This window comes from Heterocephalus glaber, unplaced genomic scaffold (genome assembly GCF_053883595.1).
Source record: "Heterocephalus glaber isolate CG9 unplaced genomic scaffold, H.glaber_assembly_v1.0 deba00001226, whole genome shotgun sequence".
Classification (NCBI taxonomy): Eukaryota; Metazoa; Chordata; class Mammalia; order Rodentia; family Bathyergidae; genus Heterocephalus; species Heterocephalus glaber.
The window spans coordinates 433,552-449,361 of NW_028258219.1; the positions used below are offsets into that span (position 1 = coordinate 433,552).

General features: G+C 44.5%; 1 protein-coding gene and 1 long non-coding RNA gene across 6 annotated transcripts in view; one reads left to right on the top strand and one right to left on the bottom strand.

Moving 5' to 3' along the window:
• Hdlbp (high density lipoprotein binding protein) overlaps positions 1-15,810 on the bottom strand; it is a 62,650-nt gene that overhangs the window by 35,153 nt on the left and 11,687 nt on the right. The window lies entirely within an intron of this gene.
• Positions 100-8,286, top strand: LOC101714495 (uncharacterized). The gene is made up of 2 exons (XR_206242.3): positions 100-556; positions 7,241-8,286. It is a non-coding gene; the product is annotated as an uncharacterized LOC101714495 (long non-coding RNA).

Here is a 15,810-nt window from a genome sequence, read left to right on the forward strand (position 1 = left end):
GTCCCGGCCGGGCCTCCCGCTCCGCGGCCTGGTGGCTGGAGTTGTGGCCGCGAAGTTGGCTCCGGGCAGGAGCCACATCGAAGGCGTGGGAGGGGCGCTGCTCCAGACGCCAGCGTCCCAAGAGAAATGGGACCTGAAAGGACGTCGCGCCAAAGCCGGGCCAGCCACTTGCTGCGCGCAACTGGGCGAGGGGTGGCACTAGCCTAAAGCCTCTCCCGGGGGAAGCACGGCCCTGTTCCTCTGACCCGCACTTCTCTGAAAATCCTCAGCTACTGGACTCCATCTCTACGAGCAGGCGAAGGCTGGGAGTGCACCTGGAGTGGACAGAGCACATGCTGACCTCGGGGCTTCCTCCCCAGTGGGCCAGCAACCCGAGAAATCCGTAGAGAGCGCGCCCAGGCCGACCTCCGCCAGACAGGCGGCACAGCCTGCAGCCTGAGACTGCTGCTTCTCATGAGGGAAGCTCGTGGGGTTTGTCCAGTCTAAAGCTACAAGGGCGTGCCTGAGAGATGGCAGCAGTGGACAGACGTGGCCAAGCTTGATATATGGTTGGAAGGTAACACGGAGAGGTCCCTTATTTATTTATTTATTTATTTATTTATTTATTTATTTATTTATTTATGGTACCGGGATCGAACTCTGGTCCTTGCGCTTGCGCAGCAGACGGCGAAACCACTGCGGTATATCCCCGGCCCAAGAGGTCCCTTATTAACAGGTGTGGTCCATGTTGGACATTAACAAAGGCAAAGAGGCTCTTGGCCTGAGCGGCTGGGAGGAGCTGGGGACATTAAAGAAAAGTGAGGCAGAGCAGTTTGATGCCGAGTGGAAAGTGTGAGGTGCCCTAGACAGGCAGGCAGGGTGTTGGGTAGGAAACATTACGACGCTGAGGTCAGGGTCCAGAGGCCCAGCTGGCAGGAACGCCACAGCACCTCCTGATAACTCGAAGAGCGAAGTCACTGAGGGCGGAGAAGACCCACTGCTTGAAGCAGAAGAGCCAAGGGCATCTCCGTGAGAGCAGCGCTCAGCGTCGCCAGCATGGTAACTGAGCAGGTGGAGAGGCTCCTGGAGCCCCAAGGAAGGCTCAGCACTCCCTCCTGGGTTATTACTCTGGTCTGCAGGGGGTCTTTCCCGGGAGATTACCCGACTAGCCACTGGAACAACTGCGGTTTTTGTTGCCCTTTTGTTTTGAGGGCTCAGCACCGTGGAGAGGGAGATGAGGAAGTTCCTATTCAGAACAGTCAACAGGTCGACTGTGGAGGGATTTCAGTGGCGCTAGAAAGTCAACACCGTAGGACCTGGTATATTGCCTGGTACACAGGAGAACTCAAGAGTGTGTTAAAAAACAAAACAAAAAGTTAACAAAAGAGGTTCTAAAATCAAGGGCTAAATCTGTGCTATAAAACACCACAGGAAGCTTCTGTACTACTAATTACGACCCGCTTTTATTTCCAGCTTGCTTTAGTACACTGAAACCAATATTTCAGAGAGGCAGACTTAAGACTTCCATGCTAGTAACAGGCCAGATAATGTCAAACTCTCTGGCTGCCTCCAAAGGTCACACAGGTCTGTGACATGTGGGTTTTCATCCTTCAAGGGAAGGAAGCAGCTTTGGGTCTCCTCAAGGGAAGATGCTGGGTCAGAGACACACACCCATCCCAAGAAAAAAGAAAAGAAAATCCCATCACTGTGGAGGGAGGTGAGAGCCTCTCTGAAGAGCAAGGAACTCTGGACTAGAACTCAAATTCCTACCCCTCCTTTGGACCAGGAACCTCTAGCCCAAACTGAGAAATGAAAAAACCCAGAAAGGCCCATTCAGGAATAAACCTCACACCAGGCTAAAAAGAACCACATCGAGGGGCCAGGGATTTAGCTCAGTGGTTCTGCTTCCAGCCTCGAAAGCACAAGGTCCCGAGTTCGATCCCCGGTACCAAAATAAAGAACAACAACAAATCAACAACAACAACAAAAAACCCAAAACCCAAGAACCACACCAACCTGCACCGTAGAGGCTAAACAAAGCGCAGCTCAGTGGTACTCCACTGGTCCAGCATGTGTGGAGCCCTGGAGTCCACCCCAGCATAACAAGCACACGCGCGCGTGCACACACACACACATACTTTTTAAAAGATAAATGAAACAGGATTATTTCCAAGAACTTTAGATGACAATTATGAGAGATGATTTCAAGAGAAGAGAGGCACAGAAAGGTGGCACTAAAATCAAGAGAACAGGCCCGGGAATTTAGCTCAGTAGTTTCACTGTCTCCTACGCAAGTGCAAGGACCCGAGTTTGAACACGGTACCAAAAAAAAAAAAAAAAAAAAACGAGAACAAATGAGCGAAGGTTAAGAACCATGGAATAGAGAATAAGCCAGTCCAACACATGCCTAATGTGAGTTCCAGAAGAAAAGATAAAAATGGCAAATAAATATTGGGAGAAAAGTACCTGAGAAATTCTAGACCAAACAGCTGGGTGTGGTGGCACATGCCTATAATCCCAGCACTCTTGAGGCTGAGGCAGGAAGATCATGTGAGTTCAGGGCCAGCCTGCAGCACTACACAGTGAGACCCTGTCTCAGTAAACAAAAACAAACACCCCAGTAAGACAGGACAGGTGGCCAGCAGGAGAGTGTAAGCTAATCCGCATCAAAACACACTTGCGGTCAGTGGTAAAGGCTGGGAATGTTCGGCACAGTGCAGCCTCCCACACCGACAGCGGTGAGCAGGTCAGGAAAAATGTTTTCACCCCTGATATTGGCCCCACCCCTTTGGTGGTACTGAGGATTGAACCCAGGGTATCTGCACTGAGCTACATCGCCCTCTTCCCTTATTTTTATATTTTGGGAGACCAGGGTTTCAATAAGTTTCTCAGTTGCCCAGGCTGGGCCTAAATTTGTGATCCTATTGCCTCAGCTTCCCAGAGTACTGGGATAACAGGTGTGCACCAACCTTCACATTGTCTTTTTCCACTAATTCTGTCAGTTTCACCTCTTTTCAGGAAGTGATAGAGAGTAGCATACTGTTTTCTTCAATGACACTGTTACTCTGACATTTCTTAGGGGATGTGCTTCTAGGTAATGTGAAAATATGTGACCTGTGTTAACTAAGTCATTGTGGACACCACTAGTGCCAACAGACTGCACAAGGGGCATCAAATCTGCAAGATTCTTCAGTTTGGAATCTTACTCAGATATAATTTGGGTCACCCTCACTAAGTGCTGAAACTCTCAATGTCTACATTTCTCATTTGTAAACTCTGTTGGCTTTCCCCATGAGTTACAGCAACATCTAAAGGAAAGTGATCTACAGTAGGTAGCCTGTTGTTTGGGAATGCTAGCATTTAATTCCACTAACTGAATTCATTTAATGTAGCACTCTACAACATTCATCTTATGAATACCAAAATAACCAGCATCTATTTATGCAGCTGAGTAAAGAATATTTATATAGAGCCTATTCAAGAATTTGTCAGATGAATATGTCTTTTTGTTTTGTTTTTGAGGCAGGGTGTCCCTATTTAGTACAGGATGGCTTTGAACTTGTGGAGAGCCTCCTGCCTCAGTTTCCCCATCCACGTGTTGGGATTACAGACTTGCACCACAATGCTCAGCTATTACATCTTTTTATTTTTATTTTTTGGTACCAGGGATTGAACTCAGGTCCTTGCTCTTGCACAGCAGGTGGCAAAACCACTGAGCTAAATCCCCGGCACCTTATGTTTTTTTTAAAGAGATGGGGTGGGCCAGGGATTTAGCTCAGTGGTTCTGCCACCTGTCTCGCAAGTACAAGGTCCCGAGTCCAAATGCACACCAGGTTGAATGACCCAACACAAAACACAATGTAAGCCATCTTAACCACTTTTATATCGATTACAAATTGTCACAAAATAACATTTGGTGAAACAAAATACATAGTAATGTTACTTATTTCTTTTGATATTTTAAGGCAGATACAAAAATTTTAAAGGTGGGGTGGATTTAGCTCAGTGGCGCCATCCCTGCCTCGACAATTCTCGGTACCAAAAGAAAAAACAAAAAACAAACTAAATTTTTAAATGATTTACGTGGCTCAATATTATAGTTTTATCCAGCGGCAGTGCTATAGAGTGATTATTCTTTCAAACCAAGGCCAAAACATCTGACAAAGGAGGCTCTTCCCTTAATAATAAACTTCCTTTTGTTTATAACAAGTAGGTTTCCATTAAGGGAAGAATACAAAATGCTGCTCCTCTCAGTTGTGACAGTATCTCCCTTTCTGCACACTTGGGGCACAGGGTTCCCAAGGAAGAGGTAAACGAGCTGAGCTTAGAGTGTTTCTTGGAAGGACTCTTGAGAATCCATGAAAAAAATGAGCAGAAGATATAAATGGGCTTTCAAAGAAATCCATGAAACAATCTGCATAAAAGAAAATGCAAATGAAAAATAGAATGAACCAGACTTTATATGTCACCTGTCAGAATAAACCTGCTTGTTAAAGGTAACCACATAGTTCAGTGGTACACTGCTTGCCCAGAATGTGCAAGGCCCTGGGATCAACTCCCAGCACCACACAATAAAACTAGTACAAAATAATGAAATGAGTGAAATGTTTCTGCATATTGTTTACCATACTGAAATCTTCAGGAAGAACTTTAAAACTTGTGATTTGGGAAGAAAGATCTTTAAGCTCTTAGAAAATTCTACATTCTAATTATAAATTTCTTAATTTTTTTGAGACAGGGTCTATTTATTCTAGGCTGGCCTTGAACTCATTATGTACCCTAAGCTGGCCTCCAACTCTCAGTTATACTCCTGCCTTAGCTTCCTGAGTGCTGGGATTAAAGGTGTGTGCCATCACACACAACTGGCTCAAATTTCTCAATTCCTTTTTTTTTTTTTTTGGTACCGGGGATAGAACTGAGGTCCTTGTGCAAGTTTCTCAGTTCTTGATCCACTTACATGAATACTGAAAACCCCAGGATGTATTGTAAATTTGATTTATATAAGAAGAAGCAGGGCCGGGGATTTAGCTCAGTGGTTCTGCCGCCTGCCTTGCAAGTGCAAGGTCCCGAGTTTGATCCCTGCACAGCCCCCCCACCCCACCCCCGACAAAAGAATAAGCAGACCCTGGGTGGGGATGAAGCTCAGTGGTAAGAGCACTTCCCTAGTGTGCAGGAGGCCCTGGGTTCAATCCTCAGTACTGGGAAAAAATTGTGTTTTCACAAGGAATAAGCAGATCCAAACTAGCAGACCCATTTCAAGTGGGAGCCCTGGGGCCTCAGCTATCTATCAGACATTCAGCAAGCGAGGAAATGTCAGTCTTAACTACAGGTCAGGTGAGAGAACTTCATCCTTACACCAGTGCCACTCAACAAGAAAGAGGCAGCTGTTTTGGACACTTCACCACCAGCTGTGTCCGAGACAGGTGTGCATTTGTAGATCCTGACATCTGGAAGTGCAATGCAGTCACGGGAAGCTGATGAGGACAGGGAGTGCAGAGCCATGTCCAGAGCAACGCTGAACAAGAGACTTGTAAGGGAGGCAGCAGGCCATGGGCCTGAGAAGGTAGCACACAGGTAACACCATACACTGCCCACCAAAAAAGTATTTGAATGGGCACACAAACATGGCTGCCAAACACTTCACACTCAGGAGGAGAGGTGCTTCAGCAGAAGCAGCCCTGCATCAGGGAGAGGCAGGCTCAGGGTACCTTTGCTCAGGTGCTCACCAGACTGAGTGTTTAGCAAGAACTCAGTGTTTTTGTTGATTTCTTGAGAGGGACTGGTGACCACAGAAGGATGTGACTTGACTCTAACCCATGAACCATGGGCAGGTATCACAGCTGTCTCTGAAAACCTGGAGAGCAGCGAGGGCTTCTTCTGTCCGGCTGAAATGCCAGGAACAACAGAGTGGCCTGCTGAGACACACCTTACCTTGGGATAGAGAACCCGGGGTGTGAGCTGCCCCAGGAACCAGCGAGCAGAGCTGCTGCCTACCCGAGGGGACTGCACGGTGATCACTTGCTGTTACAGTTTATATCTGAAGGCCCTGGCCAAGCCTCATGCGCTAAGAGGTGGGGCTTGTGGAAGGTTACTGAACTGGGGACTCTGTGGCCAAATGTGATGTTAGGACGTGGGGTTCCTGTCAGAAGAGGCGTCATTGGGGGCATGGCCTGGCGGGGTGTGTCTCCTTCCCAGCTCCTTCCCATTCTCTTCTGCCAGGATGTCACCACTGTGAGCAGCTTTCCTCTGTCCAGGGGCTCCCTCTTGTCACTTCTGCCCTAGAAGCAGCAGCTATGAACCGAAACTTCTAAAACGTGAGCCGAAATAAACCTTTCCTCCTTTACGTTGTGGGTGTCTGGTATTGTGTCCCAGTGACCGGAAAGTGATGAAGGCACCCTCCTCACACGTCTTCTCAGGGGCTCCTCCACCATTCTGAGCTACGAATGCCATGGGAACTATTCTGAACTGCAGAGAGGGCATCACAGCAACTCTGGACACACACTGCTCACCATGGGCCTGGGTCCCAGGGAAGCCCCTCTCCCATCAGCTATCCTGGTGCATCAGTCAGATTTCCTGTTGATGGACACAATACCCTACACCCATAACTTAAAGGCAGAGAGGTTTACTTCACTCACGTTTTAGGGTATTCACTCCATGGTCAGCTGACTCTAGGCCAAGAACATCATGGCAAAGAGCATGGTGGAGGGAAGCTGCTTAGACCCTAAGGCCACGCTTTCATGACCCTGCTTTTCATACCCAAAAGTGAGGTTTGCCAATCTCTTGGGCAAATCCCAAAGCTAATCATGTTGACACGCCACCCTAACTGCCACAAATGTAGTTTCTGGGAGAAGGACAGCAAGGGCAGGGTGGGGATGGAAGGGCTCTCCCTCTGTTCTACAATTAAGGAAGTACCTACCTTTAATCCTCCTACTATAAATCCCACTGAACTATAAGAAACAAAATAATGTGAAGTTTGGCCAAGGGCAACAATTTATACTCACAGGTTGTTTCAATTCCTAAAATTTACATTTTCTTCCTACAAAGTTCTATGAGCTAGATTTAGCTTACCTCATGATTATAAAAAAACACCCCAAAACAACACCTTGTTATGGATGCAGAGCTAGCTCAAGCCATGGGCGGAAGTACTTAGGAATTTGATTAATCTTGGGACTAAGTCCCATCCAAATAGGAATATAATAGTCTTCTAAAAAGGAGGAAATAAACATCACAAAAACAAGTGTTTGTGTTCTCTCCTCTTCAGGGTATACAGCACATAGCAATGAGGGTGCCAGCTGCTTGGTGATACTGGGCACAGCACCTACTTCAGCAGACTGTTTCTGCATTTCTCAAAGGAGCTGCTGGGACTGCCTCATCTCTTCCAGTACTATCTTTCTGTGGTTTTACGCTCAGAGAGTACATTTCCCTTCTGGATTTAAGGACTTCCTGGAAACCCTTCATGATTTAGCTGTCGCCACGCCACAAAGCGCTAATTCAGCATTAAGCTGTAGGTATACTGGTGCAATATCTAGAACAAAGCAGAGGTGTTTTCCTCTATCCTGAGTTAGACAGTTGAAATACAGATTAGGACACCATGTAAGAGAAAAACCAGTATGCAACTGGAGAGCAGGAACTTGGAATGTTTGATCTGCCAAGTGAGCAAGATAGGTAAAACAAGAACAAACTGCTGTCCTGTAAACCAAGTCCTGAAAACCAAGACCACACAAAGAGGGTAAGATGATGCAGGCACTTCCTGAAGGCTCCAAAGGGAGCCAAGGAGGGAAGCAGGATCTGAGCAGAGGGAGGATCAGCAACAAGGCAGGCAGGTGTGCCCTCCGAAGCAACCTGAGGCAGGCATCAGGCGCCAGGTGGGTGAGAGTGCTCGGGGGAGCATGTGATAAAGAGGTGATCTAGCTCGAGGAGGAGGAATGAACTTTAGGAGGGCAAGAGCCAAGAGTGAGTAACAGAGCTAAAAAGCTTGAAGGGGTGGCTGGATAAACCATGCTCGGATCACACAACAGGCAGAGAACATCTCACGCTCCTGTGTGTGCTCTACAGGACACATGGTCAGAGAAAGCAGCTGCAGACTATGCTCGCTGCTTTCTGTAAGAGTCAAAACTGCCAAGGGACATGTGTGTGTTTATATTTTCAAAAAGAATCAACAGAAGGAAACGACAGGGAAAGAGACAAAGGGAGGGAGGGGTACACAGAGGGAAGCCAAGCTCATCTGAAATGTTATTTGTAGCTTTGCATTTAGAACCATGTAAATTGGGGAAGAAGAAACTCTAGAAATAAATACTAAAGCTGAAATATGCCTGCTTCCTTACTGTTACATGGGTAGGTTCAGCAGATGAAAATTCACTGAATTCTACCCACTAACGATCTGCACACTTCCCTTCATGATTACTGTCCTCTAAAGTGGCTTCATAACCAAGATTATATCATGAAAAACTAAGATTTTCAGTATAAGAAAAACATACAGACGGAAGTGAAATACCTGTAAATTTTGATCTGAATAAAAAACGTGCCCATGATTCCTTTTTTCTCTTAAATGTGGGGCATCCCTATGGCTGCTTGCACCCCGCGGGCACAGACTGTGATGGCCATCTCCATTTCCACAAGGCTCCTTGGGGACACAGCGAACTCTAGCCTGAGCAGCTATGGACAGGACAGGCCTGCTGTGACAAAAGTACAGAAGCAGCCACAGACCAAGGAACAGGGAAGTCAACCTGGGAGCATGAGTCCCGCAAGACAGCTTCAATGGGCCGAAACACAGCTATGTACATACCAACACGTTCATTGTACTTCTAGCACACATGGGGGGTGGGGGAGGGGTAAGAGCTACAAAAATACATTTTACCTTTGAAAGCTTCTAGTCCCAATGCACTCTAAACACTGAGAAAGAAAGAAATAATTTCTCCTTTCCCTCTAGTAGGAACCATATGTCAGGATAACCAAATTAACAAGTGAAACCTTCTTCATATATGAACACCAACTAATAAATGTAAAAATAGAATTAAAAAATCTGCACCTTGCAATTGCCAACTGTAAACTGAACAGTGGCCCCCAAAGATACCCAAATCCTAATTCCTAGAACTTGTAAATGTTACAGATGAATGAAAAATCTTGAGATGGACAGATTACCTTAGACTTTGGGGTGGTCCTTAAAGGTAGTCACAAATGTCCTGTGTCCCTTAGATCATGTGCTTTAAGGATGGAGGTAGGGCACAGCAAAATAATGGACTCCGTAAATTGTAAAAGGTGAGGACAAAGATATCCGCTAGAGTTTCATGAAGCCAGTCCTGGTGACACTGACCTCAGCCCAGCAACAGTGATTTCAGCCACACTCGAACAACTGCAATAGGCAATTAATACACTGATGTCAGAATGGATCCAAGCAACAGGCAAAATGGCTGTTAGTAGGCTGAGATGTAGCATCAGCAGTTGGCCTTGCCTAGTACATGGGTTCAGTTCTCAATGCTAAAAAGAAAAAAGATTCAAACCCATCAGATGACTGCTTGATATTGAACCCTAGGAAGCATGGAATCAGAGGCTGACACTGTACCCACTGAACCCTCCTAACAGCAGACCTTGTGAATCAGAGTGAGATAGTCAGCACCATCTTTCAAACACTTTTGGTGCTTTCTCTGCCCCTGAAATCTAACTTGAAACAAAAAAGTGTCTCGACCCAACGGTCAATTCACTGGAAATGAGGATCAGAGAAGCATGCTGAAGAACACCACAACTCAACCAAATCCAGAATGCAGATATCCTACAGCACAGATGCCTAATTGCTTTCATAAATAAATCATGTTAAAGACAAATTTTAAAAGGGAGGATTTGTTAAAGATTTTCAAAGGAACTTACAAGGCTTAAACCAAATGCAACATGGATACCTTTAGATTTTCATGTAAAGCAAATATAAAAATATTTTGTGACATTTGGATAAAACCGAGTAGAATAAATATTAGATGATATTAAGAAAGTATAGGGGTGGGGATTTAGCTTAGTGGTTTTGCCGCTTGCTGCCCAAGCACAAGGACCCGAGTTTGACCCCCAGTACCAAAAAAAAAAGAAAGTATAGTGGGCCAGGGATTTAGCCCAGTGGCACTGCACCTGCTTCACAAATGCAAGGTCCTGAGTTCAATCTCCGGTACTGAAAAATAAAGTATAGTTAATTTGTTAGGTACAATAATGGTATTGTGATTATGATTTTTTTAAAGTTCATAACTACTAAAGATGCAAACTAATGTTTTTAGAGGAAACAAAACTGAGATTTGCTTAAAAATATTCAAACGAAAAAATACAACATATGGGGACTGAGTAGGGATATATAAAACAAAACTGTAAAATGTTAGTAACTGTTAAAGCTGAGTAATAGGCATCTGAGATATTATTCTCTTCTGTTTTTGGAGTGTTCCAAAGTTTTCCTAACAAAAAGATTTTAGGAAGAAAAAGAGCAGAGAACACTTTATCAAAGTCTCCAGGACACTGTTAAAGTGGTAGTCAGAGGGTGAGCCAAACTTGTAAATTTTATTACAGGAAAGAATGAGGATAAATAAACTGAGCATTCCAGGCAAGATTGAAGAGTAAAAACCAAAGAAAGGAGAAGGAATGAACACATTCACGATGGGGCTGTTATTCTTACATCTCACTGCTGAGTGGCTTGGACCACTGGTGGTATATGCATGACTGTCCCATCAGGCAACATTTTATTAATTTTATTAGTAAAAAGACCAATAAAAGAGATTAGATCCATTTGTACCACCAGTGATACAAGCTGCCTGATGGCACAGTCATGCATATACCACCAGTGGTTCAAGCTGGCAGGAATGTGTTAATGAAAGAATTGGTGAAATACAGTTGAGTTGGTCAATCAAAACCAAAATCAGGGGCTGAGGATTTAGCTCAGTGGTGCTGCTGCCTGCCTCGCAAGTGCAAGGTCCCGAGTTCGATCCCCAGTAATAAAAAAAAAAAAAAAAAATCAGTTTTTCTCTGAAAAAAGCAATTGAAGTTTTAGTTTGACAAAGAACATGAGCGCACACACACAATGATACAGGTTATTATTTTCCTGGTTCTGAAACAAGAACAGTGTTAACAACTGGCAATAATTATATCTTCTGGTAGCTCCCAAGGAAGTAAGACTTTCTTTGTCCCACAGGGGCCTCACAAATTATTTTTGTATCTCCCTAGCAGTAATTGGGTTCTGAGCCCATTAGGGGACCAACAACTGTAGTCAAAGGCCTAAGGGGACACAACACATCTGAGGCACAGCCAACCAGCATCCACCCATGCAGCTGCTGAATTGGTCTATCCAAAACACAGGGCCTGTATGGGGGAAAAGAGGGTCCCCAGAGGGAAACAAGGGCACTGTTTTGTGTCTCCAAAACAATGAATGGATGCTACGGAGAAAAGATTATTGACTACAGCCCATTTTACAAACATGTAAAATTTTACACAAAACACCAGCCCAATAAAATACAAAATTTAGGGCCGGGGATTTAGCTCAGTGGTTTTGCCACCTGCTGTGCAAGCACAAGGACCAGAGTTCAATCCCTGGTACCAACCCCCCCCCCCCAAACCCCACAAAATTTAGAGAATAAGACACCATAATTCAGTAGGGCCTGTTCTAGGGATGCGGTAATGATTTAAGATGAGGAAATGCACACTTACAGCTCAAAGGAGGACAAATACACATACATGACTGGCAGACGATAACTGTAAAATACTCAAAAGACTGATGAAACTCAGCTTTTAGTTCTTTCAGTTTCACATTAGGAAATGGCCTATGAATAATAGTTTCTTGAAATAACATGTATTGCATTTAGTGAAAATTTAAAATTATATTAAAATAAAATGACAAAAGACGATACTATCATCAAACAGTCAAACATGCAATCTAAGGAGACAATAAAGCAAGAAGACACCTCAATCATAAGGAAACCCTATGAACACAGAAGGAAACTTCCAGCATGTCAGCAAAGCCTAAATTTTACATACACACGAGTGGATGTGCCCACTCACAAGGCAGCCTGCACCTTGGAGAGGACGCTGAGCCTCAGACCAGGAGATTTATCACCGAAGATGCTTGCTCTCCACTAAGGTCATCTACATACTCAGTGAAACCCCAAGTACCACCCCTGACAGGCTGCATAATGCCACCCAGAGACCTCAGGTGCAACTTCTTGAAACTTTCAAATACCTTTGGAAAATCTTTTCAGATAATGATTAAGACAAAGACAGTGAGATGAAGAGATTACCATGGATTACTCTGGTGGGTCCTAATGCTATCACACAAGTGACAGTATAGAGAGAAGGGAGATGGAGACAAAGACTAGCAATACACACAGGAGAAAGCTATGCAGAGGAAGGCAGAGTTCGGTGACAGGGCTACAAGCCAAGGAATGTGGGGCAGCCACGGGAAGCTGGAAGAGGCAAAGCACAAGTTCTCTCCTAAAGCCATCAGAGGGAGTGTGGCCTCACCAGATTTCAGGTTTCCAGCTTCCAGAATTGTGAGAAACTACATTTCTGTTGCTGTAAGCTATCATGTTTTGGTGATTTGTTATGGTGGCCGCAGGAAATTAACACCGTATCATCCAATAGTATTTGTGTGAATTGTAAAAGGATTCTCAAAATTCCCCTAAAAACAAAAGCAGCCTAAAAAATCCTGAAAAAAAATAAAAAGAGAAAAAGGTTGGATTGACCTAAACTTAGCAAAAGTATACCACTTGGAGTTGTTGGTTAAGGAAGAGGCAAATCAATGAAACAGACTTGCAGTATCTATAAATTTATAAATTGATTCAAGTGACTTTTTTTTTTGGTACTGGGGATCAAACTTGGGTCCTTGTGCTTGCGCAGCAGGTGGTTTTGGTACCAGGGATCGAACTCGGGACCTTGCGTTTGTGAGCCAAGCCGAAGAACCACTGAGCTAAATCCCTGGCCCTTCAAGTGCCATTTTGAATCAGCAAGAAAGGGTGTCAAAACAAAATTGGGCCGATCTGCTATCCATTTTGAAAAACAAAAACAAAAAAATTGTAGTAGTTTGATTTCTTCCTTACACCATACTCCAAAGTAAATCTGATGGGCCAGGGATTTAGCTCAGTGGTTTTGCCTCCTGCTGTGGAAGCGCAAGGACCTGAGTTCGATCCCTGGTACTAAAAAACAAAACAAAACAAAAAAAACAAACTAAATCTGAGCTAGCTTAGAGAGCCGTGGTTACACACAATCAAGCTTTGAAGACCTGGGAGATTAAGAAGGAAAATCTGGGTATGATTTAGGGGCACAAAAAGCCATGATAACACATTAAGATCCTGACTCATTTGAACATATCAGAGTTTAAGAATCTTATATATAGCAGCTAATATAGAAGTTAAATTACAAACAATTTTTTGCTCTTTGGAAAACATCTCAATAGGCTAAGACAGATGGACCAAAGTAATAGAAAATCCATCAAACTGCCCATGCTCACTCTGGAGCAGCCCTTACTCAGTGAGATCAGCAAAGATTAGCAAAGTGATTGTGTAAGTTTTTGCAATGGGAAGGGAAGAGACTACTACTGGTCAGGTGTATGAAAGCAGAAGGGAACTTTAAAACACAGAGCAAGAGGGCCAAGAATGTAGCTCCTGCTTGGCAAAAGCAAGGTCCTGAGTTCAATCCCCAATACTGGGGACACACACACACACACACACAAACACACGACGATGACGACAGGATGACAGAGCAAGAGAGAGATGCACAATCCAGTTCAGTAATTATACTGCCAAAAAGCTTCTCTCCAGAATTCTATTCAGAAGAATGCAGACGTGCAGGTGTAATAGGCACAAGGTGCTCACAGCAGCACTGTTACAAGCAAAGAGCATGGAAGAACACAAGTGTGCCTCATAAGGATGTGGCAACTACTTGGCAGGACCATTGGCCACCTTAAACATGCTGTTACCAGCAATAATGCCACAGCTCCTCTAAGAGCCTGGAAATGGTACAGTCTCCTGTTCTGTGGCAGCACATAGGAGGGACAGCAGCAGGAGGATGCTTACACACAGGGCAACTAGTCAAGGAAGTAAACATATTAGAGACCCTGGGGTCTAAGATCATCACTGCTGGAAGAGGGCGTTAATCATATGGAAGGGGTGTGCACATGCACACGTGGCCACACAAACACAGCTCACCCTATATAGCTTGGCTGATTGAGAGGGCCGGGGTTTAGCAACATTCCAGTAACTTACCTGGTACTCACACCATGCTGCTCTGAGTATTAAATGCCACGAAAAGGAAGCAGCCTCCTTGAAGAAAAGGTAGACTCCAGGACTAGGGCAGGCAAAGAACATGAGTTCAGAACAGCCTAAAGTCCCAAAGAGCAAGAAAGAGAGCAAGGGAGACATTCAGAAGGATAACAGGAGCTGGCTTGAGGGGCTCCCATAAACCAAACCTGGGACAAAGGAAGTATCAAAATAAAATGATACCAAGAAAAGATGATAACCCACTGAGTGAAATGGGAAACCATGAGCCAATATTGATACAAGTAAATGAATTGAAATTTTGGTAGTTGAAATACCTGAAAGTTTGATTTCGTTTCAAAAGTACCCCACACATCTATGCAATCTACTTAGCAATCATTGTACAAAGACTTCATGGTGCAAAAGCCTGGCAGACCTCACCTTAATCGAGTAAGTGAACACGACTAGTGATGTGACAAATTCAAAGCTTGCACCATGGGACAGGATGCAGACAACCAAGCATCCCTTCTGTGCTATTTATGCCAAAGACACAAGTCCTACATCGAATCCAAGGGAAACACCAGGCAAACCTTACTGAGGGATGCTCTACAAAATCTGGTATCCACCTGTAATGATTCAGTGTCAAGGTCAAGTCAGAGAACCATGTTACAGTTTGAAGGCTAAAGAGGGCTGACAATGACATGTTAACAGGGGATCCTGAGTGGGTCCTTTTGGAGAGAAGTGGATGGGTCTGAAGTCAGCAGGCAGCAGTGTACTCAGTGGCTGTGCTGTGGCTAAGGAGGAAAGCACCTTGGTGGTTCAGATAGAAAGTGATGGGCCCTACCTGAAATTCCTCTGTAAGTTCAAGATAATCATAAAAAGGATTAATGGAGAACACATACTAGTTATAATTAGAAAAACTAATTCCTTAATTTGGAATAAACACATCAATATAGAAAAGGGGTGGCAAATAACACTGGCCTTTCAAGTTCAAGTCAAAACCCACATTTTGTCTATAAATTCAATCATGGTTCAAGTACTAAGATCAACACACATTTTACCCACATTTCACATGGTATAACAAACATAAAGACACTGCTACGATACTAAAGTCTGTTACCCATTTTTTTTTAACCCATTTATTTTGTTAAAGTTCATGAAACTGGATTTTTGGAACCACCAGCAAGTGTTGTGGAAGCTACTGAGACCTCAGCTAGACACATGCAGAAGCATATTGTGGGCAGCTTCAGGGTCCACACGGAGATACCCCTCAGGAACAGGCAGGAGTCAGAGCCCCCAAGAAGCTCTTTAAACACTGTACCTGCAATAATCCACTGGGGCCAGCCACTAAATTCTGGGCCCAGTCACAGACTATCGTAAATGACAGCAAGATACCAGTTTCAGGGACATTCTCAGACAGGGCAACCCATGCATACACAAGGAACCGGACCCAAGGGGCAAGAGAGAGTGTCAATCACCAATGGGCAGGGGGAAATACAGATACATGCACACACATGCAACCCTGCTGCTTCAGGTCTGGCAGAAAATAAGGCAAGCAGAAGTACACACCAGAATCAAAATATTCTTATAAGACTCCTAATGCATGGCAAGTTCTCAGTAT